At 43.2% G+C, this 14,766-nt stretch overlaps 1 long non-coding RNA gene across 1 annotated transcript; it reads left to right on the top strand.

Moving 5' to 3' along the window:
- Positions 1-6,851: 6,851 nt before the first annotated feature.
- LOC145306816 (uncharacterized) lies at positions 6,852-7,793 on the top strand. Its single transcript, XR_013875228.1, has 3 exons — positions 6,852-6,910; positions 7,160-7,236; positions 7,762-7,793. It is a non-coding gene; the product is annotated as an uncharacterized LOC145306816 (long non-coding RNA).
- The last annotated feature ends 6,973 nt before the right edge of the window (positions 7,794-14,766 follow it).

The raw sequence follows: 14,766 nt of genomic DNA, 5'->3' as shown, positions 1-14,766 counted from the left end.
CCCAAATCCTGACTGCTAATGAGGAAGGGCAACCCCTTCAGGTAATTGGAAAATTATATGAATTATATATGGCAGTCTCACACACTCTTATACTCCATCTGTACCACGTGACTGTGGTACGGAATCTCTCACACCCTCTGAACCTAGGAGGGTACTTTCTCAAGGAGTTCGGAACTAGGCTCTGTTTCGACATGCAACCCCCCTGCTTGTGGGTGCGTAGGGAGTTTATCCCACTCCGTGGCGTCCCCATAGACCGGGAGACAGCCGAGAGAGAGTTGAGTTACGAGGGGCCTCTGCCAGGCCCACTGCCAGAGCAGCCGCGTGTAGTCGAGAAAGGCACGCACTGGGTGGATGCTGCGCTGAACGCCCACAGGGGGACCAACCTGCTAGCCATGGGAGTGCCCCCAGTGCCCAAGGTGCCTCTGGAGAGCCTGCCAACGACGTTTCCCGAGATTTCCAGCCCTCCAGAGCCTATCTTCTCCGCCGATACCTTTATCAACGGCCAGCCGTGTCCACCTGGCCCCCTCTACCTGGGGCCCCCAGCAATCCAACCGGCCAAGTCCGAGCCCAGGCCCGTCAAGTCGCGGTCTGATGCACTCGGAGCCGCGCCCAGCCCCCAGGAATCAGCCTCTCCCGGCTCCGTGCCCGTCAAGTCGTGGCCGGACGCCCTCGGAGCCACGCATGGCTCCGATGCCTCAGCCTCTCCCGGCGCCGAGCCCGTCAAGTTGCGGCCGAACGCCCCCGGAGCCAAGGCTGGCCCCGACAACCCGGCCTCTCCTAGCGCCGAGCCCGTCAAATCGTGGCCGAGCGCCCTCGGAGCCACGCATGGCTCCAACACCTCAGCCCCTCCCGGCGCCGAGCCTGTCAAATCGCGGCCGGTGGCTCCCGGAGCCGAAGCTGACCCAGTGCCAGCCACTTACAGGCTAAGTGCTGTCACTCCAACCAATGGCCAACCACCCCAACTCCGTACGGCCAAGCGGGTGGTCTTACCTGGACGCGGCGTCATGGCTGTCCCTGTTGAGCTAGTGGGACACCGCACCAAGGATGCCATCCAGCTGTCTGCCCCAGAACAGAGGTTTGGGGAGTATCTTGTCATACCAGAAGGCCTGTATGCGCACAGGCCTGGCTCCGCCAGCGTGTTCCGAGTGCTGGTGGTAAATGAGGGGGAGATGCCTCTCCTGCTGAACGCCGGCCTCCCCGTGGCTGGGGAGCTGGTGAAGCCCGACATTCTGGAGGTCTCCGACAAGCCTCCCCCTCGCATCCATTCGTTCCAAGAGCCTGTTGAGCCCCCAGACATGCAGCAGCTGTGGGCAGCCCTTGAGATGGAGGAGAATGAATTTCTGCGCAAGGACCCCCTGCTCAAGAAGGAGGTCTGGACCCTGCTGTCAGAGTACAGGGACGTCTTCTCCAACTCTACCCCAGGCTGCACTGATGTAGTAGAGCTACAGTTGCGCCTCAAGCCAGGGACCCAGCCGATCCGCCAGAGATTTTGGGATCTGAACCCGCGGCAGGAGGCTGAGCTGGAAAAACAACTGGACACATGGTTGCAAGAAGGAGTCATAGAGCCTTCGGACTCAGCCTGGAGCAGCCCCCTGGTGCCTATCAAGAAGAAGGACGGGAGCACCCGCTGGGCCGTCGACTACAGGGCCCTCAACAAGTGTCTTGAGCTGGACAGCTACCCCTTGCCCAGGATCCAGCAGCTGGTAGAACAAGCTGGGGGACACCGCGTCTACAGTGCCTTAGACGCGGTGGCTGCGTACTACACCATCCGAGTGTCCGAGGATAGCCGGCCCTGCACCGCCTTCACCACCCCCAGAGGCTTGTACCAATGGAAAAGGATGCCCTTTGGCCTAGCTACCGCACCATCTGTCTACTCCAGATTTATTGCAGGGGTCCTGAACCCATTGGGCACGGCCAACCTCCAGTCATATCTTGATAACGTCTTGACCTTTCACCAAGACACCTGGGCCCACCTGGCTAGGCTCCGGGAGGTCTTGGAAGCCCACCGCAGGGGAGGAATCCGCCTCAAGCCAGCCAAGACCAAGCTGTTCGAGCCAAGGTAGACTATCTGGGCCACACCCTCAGCCGTGAGGGGATAGCCATGCAAGAGGATTATATTGACCGCATCCTTGACTGGCCGGCCCCCATCACCCCCAAGGACCTGCTGGCGCTCCTGGGGTTCTTTGGCTACTACCGCTTGTTAATCCCCGAGTATGCCGACCTCACCTACGAGATGAATCGGCAGAAAACGGCCAGGACACTGACCTGGACAGCCGAGATGGAAGCCCAGCTGGTGCAGCTCAAGGACAAGTTTCGCCAAGCCCCCATCTGAGCGCCACCCAGGTTTGACTTACCAGCCGTGTTCCAGCTCACCACAGACTTCAGCAGCCGTGCCATCTCTGCCATACTCAGCCAATGCCAGGACGGCAAGGAGAGGCTCATTGCCGCCGTGGGGCGCAAGACAACCGACCCCGAGACCCGCTATCCGTCCTGGAAGGGAGAGATGGCCGCCATCATGTATGGAATCCGGAAATTTCACGGCATCTTGTCCTACCGTAGCTTCCAGATTAACACTGATTCCTCAGCATTGCTACAGATGAAGTCACTGAACACATCCACAGGGATGGTGGCCCGCTGGCAGGAGGAGCTAGCGGCCCTAGACTTCACTGTCTGCCATCGTCCTGGCACCCAGAACACCAATGCTGGCAGCGTCCGCCGAAGAATTAGCAGAACAGGCTGAATACCTCCACCACCTTTGCCAGCTAGGGGAGCCCGCAGCTGGCAGACCCTCCGCAGCACGGCTGGATCCGGCCCGAGTCTTAGAAGCCCAGACCCAGGATCCCCTCCTGCTCCGTGTCCGCCAGTGGGTGGCCGACGGAAAGGCCCCAACTAAGGCTGAGCTACGAGGCAAGGACCGGAACGAGCAGCAGTATGCCAGCCGCTTCGCAGCCCTGGGACTCGACGAGCATGGCTGCCTCACCACCACCGACCAGACCCTGACAGGGGAGAGGACAAGATACCTGCTGCCTTCGGCCCTCCAGCAGGACGCGTTCTTCCTGGCCCATGGAGCCCCCATGGCTTGGCACTTTGGGATGGACGCCACTATTGCCCGCGTCGCCATGCATTTCTGGTGGCCCAACCTGTCCCGTGACGTCCGCCTGATGGTTCAGACTTGCCCTGAGTGTGTACAGAAGGTCACCAAGGAGAGACTGAAGTTAGGAATACTTGTGCCCTCCCGACAGGGGTATCCACAGCAAGTCCTGTTCATTGACCTGGTGGGGCCCCTACCAGAGACGCCAGCCGGGAACCGCTACATCCTCACCTGTCAGGATGGGTTCAGCCGGTTTGTCAGCCTCTACGCCATCCCCAACAAGCGCACCCTCACGGTGGCTGAAACCCTACTGCACCGCCACCTGGCCACGTTCGGATGCCCCCTGAAGATCCACCCCGACAATGGGATGGAGTTCACTGGCCAGGTATTCAAGGAACTGGCCTCCAAGCTCGAGATTGGCCTGACACATCCACCGCCCTACAACCCGCAGTCCAACCGGGTTGAGAGGTTCCATCGGACGCTCAACACAGGCATGCGGCTGTTCCTGGATAGAGATGACAACAACTGGGAGCCACACTTGCCTGCTATCGCCTTCGCCTACAATACCAAGGCCTGCAGATCCACGGGCGTGACCCCTTTCCTGGCCTACTTTGGGAGAGAGGCCAAGCTACCGGTGGACTTGGTACTCCGGCTGCCAGACACTGAATATGCCTCAGTCCCAGCCAACGTCCAAGCCCTCCTGCAACGATACCACGCCGTGTACGACGCAATCCAGCAGCGAGAGGAGAGAACCATCTGAAGGAGCGCGCCCGCTTACGAAGGCACGGCCAAATACAAAGTTTGAGACCTGGTCTGGTATCTGGCCCCCCGCCTGGTGCCAGGGAAGTCAGCCAAGATTACCAAGAGGTGGACTGGCCCTTGGAAGGTAGTGAGACGGGCCACGGACGTCCACTACGTCATCAAACCCGCCTCTCCAACAGCCAAGATCTCGAAAATCACTGCGCATGTCGGCCGACTGCGCAAATACACAGGAGATGTCACTGCCCAGCAGATTCCAACAGACATCCAAGGCGACCTGGACGACAAGGAGGACGCCACTGAGCTGCCGGCCAGAGCTGCGGCATTGCCACCTAGTGAACCAGGACAGTTTCCAGTGTACCAGCCGGCAGCCGCCGCCCCACAGCTTAGCGGCCAGGATCGTGACCCGGTAGAAGAGAACCTGCAGCACCAACCCAACGAACCACCGCTGGCGCCGCCAGCCCCAGAACCACCTAGGGATGCAGTCTGAAACCCTGATGCTGACATGGAGCCCCTGCCTGCCAGCAGCGAGCCTACAGGAGAAGAAGCGGCCACTGAGATGGAAGTGGCGGCCCCAGAGGGTGAAGCTGAAGCGATGTGTCCCCTCCAGATGACAGCCATCCCCATCCGGGTGGGAGCTAAGAGGCCGAGCAACCTGGACAAGGTGGGCGCCCCTATGGAATTCTATGCGCCTTCTTCCATCGTTGTTCCCCCCTTGGGAGCCTCTAGAGTGAGCCTAGGCCTCCGTGTTCAGTTACCAGCCGAGACAGAGCTAGTCCTGCAAACAAGGCCAAATTTCCAACGACGGGGCCTGGCTGTCGCCAACCCTCAGCTGGAAGCCAACCGGGAGTTGACAATGCTGATATCCAACCACAGTCAGACCGAGCAGCGAGTGTCCCGCGGAGCCTGTATAGCCAGGGCTGTCCTGCACCGAGCTGTGCCCCAGGAAGATGTTGTCGTTCGCAGACAGAGGCTGCCGTATCCCCAGGTTCAAGGCCTGGTGGCTCGGGAGCCCCGCAGTCCTTGAAGGGGAGGTTGTGGTAATACGGCAGCAGACGGACGGGTATTTTACAGAGTTGCTACGCAGTGGCTTATCAAGTCAAGCCTTCTGCACTAATCCTATTATATCACCATTCACCTCATGACCGCAGATGACCCCGTCGGCAGCGGTCAGATTGGACTGGCTAAATAGGGGAGGGGCACGGACACTTAGCAACCCCGCGCCCCTCAGGCAACTATTCAACTGGGAGATGATGCCTTCCCTTTTACTACAGCTTACCCCACAGATGTCTACCGCCGCGGGCTACGCCCTTGTCTCCCACACTCCCTTCAAACCTAACTTATTGTTATAATCTATTTTGTATATATATAGTAACCACCCATTGTAAATGTATTCAGTTTAAATATAATTTCTGTATGAGTAAATCCTGCTAGTTTGTTTTGGTAGAATGCTTCAAGGCTAGGGGCTCGTTGGATTCGAACTCGCAACTGGTGAGCTGAAACGCTTCGGCTTACCACACTAATCCAGCGGATATCAATCGGTTTGGAAGCAACACTAGAAAAATTCTACAACATAAACAAATGTACCAGGAAAGGAAGGGAGGGGACAATGCAAGTAAAAATAATCTGCTGTCATTTCCCCCCCCCCTTTCCCGTCATATTAATAAGCTACTAAAGGCTGAATTTCATAATAATCCGAGGGATGATTATTTTACCATCCATTGTCCTATCCCTGGGATGCCTACACCCAGAAATACCTCCCCCGCGATGAGCTGAATTTGAATTTCCAAATGTGTACACAGTTTCCTCGGTGTTTCCTCATCCTATCTCAATATTTACTACCAGCTAAAAAACTTTAAAAATCAAAATTTGAATATAAACGATCTATACATTATACATTCAAATAAATTTTTAAAGTTTGAAGCATTTTTAGCGAGTAGTAAAATATTGAGATAGAATGAGGAAACACCGAGGAAACTGTGTACACATTCGAAAAGTGAAATTCAGCTCTTCTTCCCCGCTATACCCACACTCTCTCTTTCTTAACCAGGGAGGGAGGGGACAGTGGATTGTAAATAATACTTGTACCCAAAGTTTTATAAACTTTTGGGTACTTTTATACAAAAACTTATGCTTACCATGAATGAGAGTGAATAGAAATTTACCCTCTATTGTCTTATCCCTTAAAATCCCTGCACTTGCCCAACAAGTTTTTTTTTGCCTGCCTAACAAAAAGAATCATAGTGTCCAAATTTATGATATTTTAATTTTCTAAAATACATGTATTATATCTGTAATCTATAATACAAAGTCTGTCCGTGTATCTGTCTGTCCATCCCTTAAGATCTCAGCAACCGTTGAACTGATTGGGCTACACTCTTCAGGGAATGTAGATACTGGTCCTGTGGTGGTTTTAAGCTATTTTGGGGTGAGACACGTTTAACGTTCTCAATAAAAAATGTATGAAAAACATTCTATTATTATAAAGTAATGTAATAATTCTGATTGTCTATCTGTTCCAATAAAGCTTAAGATCTTGTTAACCGCTGAACCAATTGGATTATGTAACATGTAAATATATAATATTTTATTGGGAAAATGAACAACTATCCAAAAAAATATTTCATTAAACAAAATAGAAAAACAGAGGTAAAAATTTATTTTAAAAAATGTTTTAATTTGGCAACCTTAACAAGCATTACTATACTCTGACTCAGGAAGGAGTCAGTGCTTTGATCACTGTGCTCAGATTGGACTTTTCAAGTCTATTTTTCTCGAAAATTGGACTTTTGAAAACCTTCAATTGACTTGAAAAAAAGCAACCTCCCGATGTTCAATGGACTTGAGAAAAATTTTCTCCCCCTTCCCCTTTTTTACCCCCTTCTTCCCAAATGGACTTCAAATGGAAGAAATGGATGTAAAATGGACTTCACGCGACCTAGAAAATGGACTTGAGCAAAATTTTCATCTGAGCACACTGGCTTTGATTGCTTTTTAAGTTGAAATTTCAAAGTTGTGTTAATAAACGCATTAGAAAATAGTTTACAATGTTAGTCATAGGTTTGTTTTAGACTTATTTATACAAATACTATGTTATTATGTGATTTGCAGTAAAAGGTACAAAAAGTTATTTATCCTATCGTAATATGTAAAGTTTTCTGCGGATATTAAAATAAAAAATTAGATCAAAACTATTGCTAATTATTAATTAATTGTTAGCCCAGAGTTCCGGGCTATCAAAATTGGTGTTAGATTTAGAGTTTTTTATTTTAATATTCGTGGAAAATTTTCTGTAATATGATATTTCAGAATGCCTGAGAACCGGATCTAATCCAGCAGATAAAAATCGATTTTGAAGTCATACTGGAAATATTATTAAAATTAAGGTATCTATAAAAAATCATATTATCCTATTATATAATCTACTAGCGGTTTCGTCCCTAGCCTCTAAGGGCTTTGCTCCAAGAGTTATTAAGAAGTCACCCTCATATATAATTTTTTTAAGGGGGGGGGGGTGATTTTTTCATATGGGTTTTGCCTCAAGGTTGGGGTGGGTGTTCTCCCGCCCCGCTTATTTGTTTTAGTTAAAAAATTGTTGGGGGAAATTTTTTCGGGGAGTGGGGGTTTCTCACCCCCAAGATTAGAGACTAAAACTACCACAAGACCAGTGGGTGTATTCCCTGAAGTGTAGAAACACAATCAGTTCACCAGTTACTGAGATCTTAAGCTTCAGACAGACAGACAGATAATACAAAGTAGCTTGATGTCTGTCCGTCTAAAGCTTAAAATCTTGGTGACAACTAAAAAATTGAAAAATGCATCCCCCCTCCATTTTTTTAAAGCTAAAGAACTTAATAATGTATAACATGTATTATTGTATTAGTGCATGTATAACATATTTGTTATTTTAGTTGTAGAGAAACTTTGCTGCTAAGAAATAACTTTGGTTCAGTCTTCTGTTGAAAGGTAAGTTGTAAAATTATTCATTTTCATTAGTAGCGCAGCTACTCGTTAACCAGGACTCTCCGTTCCTCTAAAAAGCCTTTTCTCTCTTTTCTTTAAAATTAGCTATATATGTATGTATACTAATGGCTACGAATTTTTTTTTGGGGGGGGGATGTTTAGTTGAAAATCTTTCCAGGACCTATGAGAAGTTTGAGAGCTGGGGGGGCAGGGGATTTACAACCCCCCACCCAATCTTAATAGAAAAAAGTAGGAAAAAATTATACAGGGAAAATTTTGTGAAATACGAAGCTATAAAGGATTTCTCAGAATGGCTGAGAACCGGTTCTAATCAAGCATAAATTAATTGGTTTGTAAGCCATACTGGAATTATTATTATTAATGATTATTAAAAGTGTACATATATACAAAACCCTATTATCCTATCCTTATAATAAATAACAGGATGTATGTTTGTCTGTCTGTCTTAACTGAAGGATCTCGCTAACCGCTAAATTGATCAGGTTCTCCTTAACAGAGTAGCTTCTCATAGGTCCCGGTGATAACTATTTAAGGGGAGGATACCACCACCCTCCCAAAAGAAATCACTGAAAATCAAAAATTTTTCATGTAGAGACTTGAACGCAACATAGAAATGTTACGTATTATAAAAAAAACATTTGAAGTGCCACTAGAGGCCTCTAGGGGCGTAGCCGGAGGTATCATAAAAAGTAGTAACGTTTTTTCTGTCTGAAGATTAAGATTTCAATATTTACACTTAGTTCTCCATTTTAGCTAAGCTTTACATTGGGTTGATTTTAAGCTATTTTATTTAAGAATTTGGATGGTTTTAGGCTATTTTCCGTTATTCGGATAATTTGGCTCTGGTATCTTAAAATTTGATTATCCAAATGAAAACAATTTATTGCTCCTTAACAGGGACCTAAAGATAGATGACCGATAGATTGATGTACATTAGGGGATTTTTTTTTCCCGGCTTTTTTTGAAATTCAAGTAGTGCCGTTGCAATTATTATGCCTTTTGGTGAAAAAACACTTGTGTAAAAATTTTAACCATTTTGGACAAGTATTATGCCCAGTAATTTCACTTTGAAATTTTGACGCCCCCCTTATGGGGGTCAAAAAATCATTGCATCAGAACTATGGCTTCATGGTGCTCCCTGAATAGGTCTTGAGGAGTAGAATCAGGAATTTTTGAAATTTTGAAAATATCTCGTTCCTAGACTGAGAAAAGTTCAAAAACCCCTAAAAAACGCCATTTTTGAAAATTGGCCAATTTTTATAGGTTTTTTGAACTTTTCTCAGGCTAGGAACGAGATATTTTCAAAATTTCAAAAATTCCTGATTCTACTCCTCAAGACCTATTCAGGGAGCACCATGAAGCCATATTTCTGATGCAATGATTTTTTGACCCCCATAAGGGGGGCGTCAAAATTTCAAAGTGAAATTACTGGGCATAATACTTGTCCAAAATGGTTAAAATTTTTACACAAGTGTTTTTTCACCAAAAGGCATAATAATTGCAACGGCACTACTTGAATTTCAAAAAAAGCCGGGAAAAAAAAATCCCCTAATGTACATCCCCAATGATTTTGAACAAACGCCTTGTGTAGATTAAAAGTAGTGGTTGAAACGTTTGAACACTCAACTTAATGAATGAATCCAATAAAAATTCACTAAAGTCCCCAAAGTTGGTAAGGCAAAAAATAAGAAAACATTATTATAAAACAAGTGTAATAAATAGCCCATTGTTCCTTTCTCTCTCTCTACTACATATATTTTTATCCAAAGTGTTGATAACTTATAATGTTGTTATTATGATACTTACAAACATAACTATAATAAACACATCCAACATATAAAATTAACAGTTTGTCTAGCTCTGTGTCTGTTTGTTTGTACTCAAGTATTTAGTCAACCGCTGGGTTCTCCTTTGCTGTAAAGCCTGTTATAGGCCATAGAAGGTGTATAATTATTTTGTGAAAAAAAATCTTTCCTCCTTCAAAAAATTAACTTTTTCTTTTTATATTTTACTCAATTAATTGTTCTAAATTGAATCTATGGCTTTATAAAAAATTAAGCTTTTCTATAATTAGGTTCGGTCGGTCTGTAAAGGATAGCGCTCATTGTTAATTTGGGTATGTTGGAGCTGGTTTTTCAATTTCAAACTTTTTATAATAAATCCTGTAAAATGTACAATTTAGAAAGCACAGCACCTCAATAATTTTCCAATTCAAATGAGTTTGTTACAATGATTCCTAGGACAACACCGTATGATATTTCAAGTAAAGCATTTCTGTTATCAAATCCTAAATTAAATTGTGTTCTTTAATAGTGTCCTGTAAATATGCAATTTTGCAACAAATTAAACTAAAATTTTATTTAGAGTTTAAAATTAATATCCTGCTTATTAAGTTCTCATACTCTAGTGTTAATGTTCGTTTGTCCTTCCGTCCAATTCTAGAGCTTCACTTTCATGGCATTTAATGGAAAAGAGCCTAAGAAGGAGGAGTTGTGTTCCCCCCTCCCCCCACTTCCACCAACCTTAGTAACATTTGTAATTATCATTCAGTTTTATAGGTAAGGCCAAGGTCTTATTTTTATTTTGTTATAACCCTTTTGATTCTTTACCCCCCCCCCCCCTCCTCCTTACCCCTGTAATTATCTGTTCACGCACCTAATTGTGAATATGAATGTATACCAGGGAGTAAGGGAGGGGACAATGGGCAATTAATTCAATTAAAGAGTTTTTGAAGAAAGGCCATGAAAACCAGAATAATCCCGAAAAAATGGTGGAAATTGTAAAGTGATTGTTGATTAAATCTAGAAAACCATAAACTAAGAAAAAAGTTCCAAGAAAAAAAGCAATCATTTGAAAATAAGATTACCAGTATTACAGACTGACATAACCATTCTGTAATTAATTACTAGAAATATCTCCCTGGATCTCTTCAGATGACAGGGAAAGAGAAAAGAGATTTGGAGCAAGAGATGTGAACACGGAAAAAAAGGGGCAGGCAGGCGTGTAGCTGGATGGGCAAGTATATGACCTGCACGCCTTCCTGCCCCTTTTTATCCTGTTTATTTCCCCACCTCCCTTCTCCATTTCCCTTTCTCGTCTACTTTTAAAAAGGAGGTGGGGATGAAGGGAGTGAAATATAGTATGGGAGGGGGGCCGTGTATTTATATTTGAACTATACTCTCTGTCTGCAAAACTATATATATTCAAAACTAACATAGCGAGTAACGGCATTTCTTGCGCAAGTCCCCAAACTCAGTCAGAAACTGCTAAATTCTTGCACATTCCCTTTAAGCCAGTCCCCAAAGTCTGAGACTCCTAAAGATTGAATATTCGATCCATTGTCCCCTCCCTTACTCCCTGAATGTATACACAGTAAGAGAGAGGGGATAATGGACTGTTTATTGAACTAGTCCCTACTTTTAATAAAATAACACACAAAAACACTTCTATCGCACACACATACACACTCACTTCCTACGCACACACACACACAAACACTTAATTCTTACGCACAATAACACACACACACAACACAAACTATACAATCTACTAACACACCCCAACCCCAACTTGCGCACACAAATATTCTAACAACCACACTTAATCACAACTCACAAAATTTCATTAAAAAGTGAAATGCTTATTTTTAAGAGCGAAGCTTTTCTATAATTAGGGTCGGTCCGTCCATCCGTAACAGTTAGCTCTTTTTGTTAACTTTGGCAGGTTAGAATTTTCCTATCGATTTCTAACTTTGCATGATGATTCCTATAACAATCTAGAAAGCATAGGAACTCTATAATTGTTACCAGAAAGTCCGTAGGTTTATTTAAAACAAGCTGATTTTTAACATTTTTACATAATTTTTTTTCTATGATTTTCATCTGATTTATGGAATAGTGATTCTTAGGACAACAAGGTAAAGTATTATGAGTGAGGCAACAATATAATCAAATCCTAAAAATGAAAATATGTCCTTTTACTGTATCCTATATTTACACAATTTTGCAACAAATTTATATACAATTTCATTAAGATTTAGAAATGTTCTGCTTATTAAATTATAACATCAACAATAGTTATTGTTCATTTGTCCTTTCTTCTGATTTTAGAGCTCCGCTTTTATGGATGTTGTCATCCTTGTTGGTTTAAATTTCAACAGAGAACATTTCAAATTTTAAATTCAAATTTTAGAACTTAATATATTAACTGGAAATTAATCAGCGGCATGGACATAAATTAACCATGGGGGTGTATAACAATAAGGAGGGTGGGAGGAAGGAAGGCCTTTCTTATTTCAATTATACAATTGACACCGATATACAACCACTGATTGTAACTGGTTTACATTAATTATTTTGTTTTGTAATCTTAGGTTTTATGAAACAAATATTTCTATTTCTAATTCTGTAATTAAACAGTTTTGCAACAAGTTTATACATAATTTTGCTTTATACCTTTAAATTAATATTCTGCTTAATATATAAAGTTTTGTCAAGCTTGCTTTGATTGTTCTTCATCCTAATCCTAATATGAGAGCTTCGTTAGTATAGATACTTTTAACAGTTATAAATCTATCTCAAGCATAACATTTATAAATTAGTAACTACTGCTGCTTCATAACGAAATATATTTCAAAGAAAAAAATCTTCATTATCAATCACATCTCTTGTGAATCAAGATTGGTCGTTTTAGATGTTAGTATAGATGTTGTCATCCTTGTCATAAATATATGTACAGTTATTATGAAAAAACTAATTATTAATATTGAGAAAATATTTTAAAATGTTGAGCTCTTGCTTACATAACGTTGCATTGGAGTAAATTTAGCTTATCTAATGTGAGAGTTGGTTATTTGAATAATGTTAGGTTTTGGCACATCATTTATAGGTCCCGCAGGTTTATGGCCCCTTTAACCCCCTAAAGGTTAGGCTAAAACACATTACTAACTCCACTTATTTTTAATTTATTTCGAAAAAAAAAGTGAAGGAGGTGGGGATTATTTGCTTGCTTAGTAATTTGGGGAAAAGGAGGAAAAGTACTTTTAAAACTACAATATGTATTTTGAAAATGGAAAAATCATTCCTAGGTAGCAAGATCAATATGTTTTAATTTAGCTTTTAAGCAATAAAAAGACTAACCTTTGTGGATGATAGACCTGCAGGGATACCTTGTACACAATTGAAAAAGTTCTTCCTACATTTTTTTTCAATTTATGGATAAATAAGAGGGATTGTTCTACTCCACTGGGCACTTTAACCCCTTACAGTCGGGCCCCTTGCCGCACCTTAATCGGTCGGGGGGGGGGGGGGGGAGGGGTGGGGGGCTAGAGCTAGAGGGCTAAAAAAAAAATTTGTGCAAGTCCCCTATTTGATAATGAATTTCCGACCTTGAGTGAAACGAAGTCAATTTTCGCTTCCTTCACCCTTTTATTTAACAACCTTTGTTTTTAGGTCCTTTTTCACTTAAAAATTTCAAACGGCTGTAATTTTCTTATTTTTGAAGCTAGAAGAACAATATTTTCACAGAAAATCTTTATCTTTATGTAAATTTTATATTAGAAATATCAAAACATAAATTTCAGCGGCCGCAGCTGTACTTGGCAGCTGCCAGCCGCCGCAGTCGGCGGTTGGCGGGAAAACGGCGGCGGATCTTCATGAAATTTTAATACGTTATGAACATGTAAGAAAAGCCTAAGTTTAAAATTTGAAGTCTTTAAGTCAAAAATTGCGGTCACAGGAGCCTTTTAAAGATTTTCCTGAGACCTGGAGGATCAGGACATGCAGGATCATACCTGGAACCTGAAATCGACTTGAACACTTGTATTTCATATAAGAATTTACTACTAGAGGATAATCTAGTATTTTAGTAAGATAAAATGCTTTGTTTAAGTCAAAAAATATTTTTGCTCTTTACCTGGATCACCCTTCCAGGTTTGCTGGCATCCTGTGCCCGCCAGGATGGAGATATTCAAAAAATTCCAACTCTCAGTTATGTGTTATACCCATACTTAAAAAGTCACGCAGTTTGGGCTCTTTATCTTTCACACACAGAAAATGAGATAGAAAAAACCGGATGGGGGGGGGGGGGCGTTCAACGCCCCCCCCCCCCCCCCCGACCGTTAAGGGTTAAGGGTAATTTTCAAATCAGCAAGGGCTAACAGACCAACCAAACAAACTATTTACTTATATATTAACTTCAGGATATGATTGTTATTATATGTATATGCATATATTTGGTGACCCTGGGGTGACGGGTTCAGTGCCCCCCACACTCACGAAGTGGGCATACTTTTGAAAATCACGTTTTTTCAGTTTTTCCCCTTAATAAAACTCCTCCCTCCCTGCGACCTTTATTGTTTTTTATCATAACTAATCCAATTCCTTTAACAATACTAACCATCAAATTAATATCGTTCAAATTTGTTTATTCACAATCTATATGTCCATCTATTTCCAAGTTTTTAAACAACATTTTAAAAGCAAAGCTACTCAAAGTAAAGAGACATGCACAATAAAAATTCAAAATAACATTGAATTTTATATCTATAATACAAAGTAGAACAATGTCTGTCTGTCTGAGCTGTTTTTATTTTTATCTACATATCTTTGGTGGTATTGGCCCGATTTAATTTTATTTGCTGCTATTAGTATCAAATGTAAATTGTCAACAACCCCTTTTTTAATTATAGTTTTAAAAAGTAAAATTAAAAAAAAATGGGGGAGGGGATTTTTTTCTTGGGGTAAAATCTACAAGGAAGATATTGGTACCCTTCCACGGCCCACAATGCTGAATTTTCACCAAGTGAAACTCTTGTGTCATTATCTTTTATGAGAAAAAAGTTATTAATTAATTAAAATTTCAAATTGTGAGTTTTTGATGGATTTCTTTGATGAAATGACAGGCCGGTCAATTTTTAGGCCATTTTTTGCTGT

Source organism: Acartia tonsa, chromosome 15 (assembly GCF_053477335.1).
Source record: "Acartia tonsa isolate MP-2025a chromosome 15, ASM5347733v1, whole genome shotgun sequence".
NCBI lineage: Eukaryota > Metazoa > Arthropoda > Copepoda > Calanoida > Acartiidae > Acartia > Acartia tonsa.
Note: the sequence above shows the minus strand (reverse complement) of the source record. Positions and strands in the feature narration are given on the sequence as shown.